Source organism: Berghia stephanieae, chromosome 12, assembly GCF_034508935.2.
Source record: "Berghia stephanieae isolate SIO BIC M18660-M18661 chromosome 12, UCSD_Bste_1.3, whole genome shotgun sequence".
NCBI lineage: Eukaryota > Metazoa > Mollusca > Gastropoda > Nudibranchia > Aeolidiidae > Berghia > Berghia stephanieae.
The window spans coordinates 37,599,552-37,602,051 of NC_088371.1; positions in this window are offsets into that span (position 1 = coordinate 37,599,552).

Here is a 2,500-nt window from a genome sequence, read left to right on the forward strand (position 1 = left end):
TCATGGCCACACATCTGAATCTATGATTCAATCATATCATTGCCACACATCTGATTCTATGATTCTATCATATCATGGCCACACATCTGAATCTATGATTCAATCATATCATTGCCACACATCTGAATCTATGATTCAATCATATCATGGCCACACATCTGAATCTATGATTCAATCATATCATGGCCACACATCTGAATCTATGATTCAATCATATCATTGCCACACATCTGATTCTATGATTCTATCATATCATGGCCACACATCTGAATCTATGATTCAATCATATCATTGCCACACATCTGAATCTATGATTCAATCATATCATGGCCACACATCTGAATCTATGATTCGATCATATCATTGCCACACATCTGATTCTATGATTCTATCATATCATGGCCACACATCTGATTCTATGATTCTATCAAATCATGGCCACACATCTGAATCTATGATTCTATCATATCATGGCCACACATCTGTATCTATGATTCTATCATATCATGGCCACACATCTGTAACTATGATTCTATCAAATCATGGCCACACATCTGTAACTATGATTCAATCATATTATGGCCATATATCTGAATAAAAAACAAAACAAAACAAAACAAACCGCCCCCCCCCCAAAAAAAAAAAAACTTGAGCTTTTATATAGCGCGATATCCACTAAACGTGCTCAAAGCGCTTTACAAGGGGTCCCTGGCCAACAGCAACACGTAACATTTAGAACGGGACATGACGCCTGTTAGGCGATATTACAAATTTTTGTTTTGACAAAGACAACGCAGTTAACGGCCAAGTACTCGTTTTACACCTGAGTACGGTGAGAGAATGTAAGTAAAGAGCCTTCTCCAAGGACTCAACTATGCGCCGAACGCGAGGCTCGAACCCAGGACCTTCCGATCCGAAAGCGAGTGTCATACCACTAGACCACATAGCCGCACAAATTTGAATCTATGATCCAATCATATTATTTCATTGTTTTGCCACCACTATTTGTCGTAAGCATTTCACGGACGCGGCGTCCACTTTTCATTTTAGTTCCTAAACAGCGGCTGAGTTAAGGGTGAAGATTAATGATCAGCGTTACTTAATGACCCTCGACTGACCAGTCTGTGAGACCGCTTTGACGTCATCACACAGTGGGTGTTGTGAATGTCCAGATAAACGATGAGTGTATGTTTGGACGGTAAGGCAGTGGAATTTAAATTCATGTCACTTCACTTAAAATTGGCGAGACTCTTCATTAGTCGTAACGTCACTTCTTTCCTAATGACGCATGGTAACTTAGTAACACTGGCTCTAAACTATCGGAACAATGGCAGACGCCCGTGTGAAATATTTCTTCGGCGAGCATAAAAGCGTATCCAGAGGGAAAAAAAAAACAACATAAATTTGATCATGTTTTGACTTTTACACATTCTGATCACAAGACATTTGAAAAGTTCTAGCCAGCATGAAGAATAAAAAGTAATGATTTTCTTTGTTTAGAACCAAGAAGGGCGGCGTGACATCAGAGTACTGAATCCAATTGTTCCCGTACGAAGCCTCTCCATTTTCACTCTTTTGTTTAGTATTTTACGATCACTACCGTTTTCTACGAGACAATAATAGACTTGTGATCATCAATATCTCAATCTAGAGTAAAGGACGCTTTTAACGGCCCGGAGGGGGAGGGCTACATTGTGCGGCTATGTGGTAGTGGTATGACACTCGCTTTCGGATCGGAAGGTCCTGGGTTCGACCCCCGCGCTCGGCGCATTGTTAAGTCCTTGGAAAAGGCTCTTTACTCACATTCTCTCACCGTACTCAGGTGTAAAATGAGTACCTGGCCGATAACAGCGTTGTCTTTGTCCGGAAAATTGTAATATCGCCTAACAGGCGTCATGTCCCGTACTACATGTTAAATGTTGCTGTTGACCGGAGATCCCTTGTAAAGCGCTCTGAGCACATTTAGTGGATATTGCGCTATATAAAGCAAAAAAAAAAGAGGGGGAGAAGGGGGGGGGGGGGGCGACAATAAAGGGTCATTAAAAAAAATTTGAATAAATATCCTAAACTTCTATGCACAGTCATAATGTACATGTTTGGAATGGAAGATAGCGTGCAGATTTTTTGTCGAAAAAAGTTGACGGTTGCTATCTATGGAAACGACGCCATATTGGAAAATAATAAACAAAGGCTTTTGTTTGTTTATCAACCGGTTGCCATGATATATTTTGACCACGTGTAGTCAAAAGGAAAACAAAGAGGCTCTAGAAGCCCGATTTTTGATTTAAAAAAAAAATAAAAATTAGAAACTTAAGAAATTAAGGTCAAAGTTATCACTCGATTATTCCCCTTAAGAAATACATAATTTCAAATTACTCACAATTCTTTTTTTTAAATCACGAAAACATCCAATCAATTTGAAATTATCCTTACCCTCTCAAAACGTTTCAAAATGAAACGTCTAAACAGGCGTTTCAAGTTTGAGACATTAATAATAAAT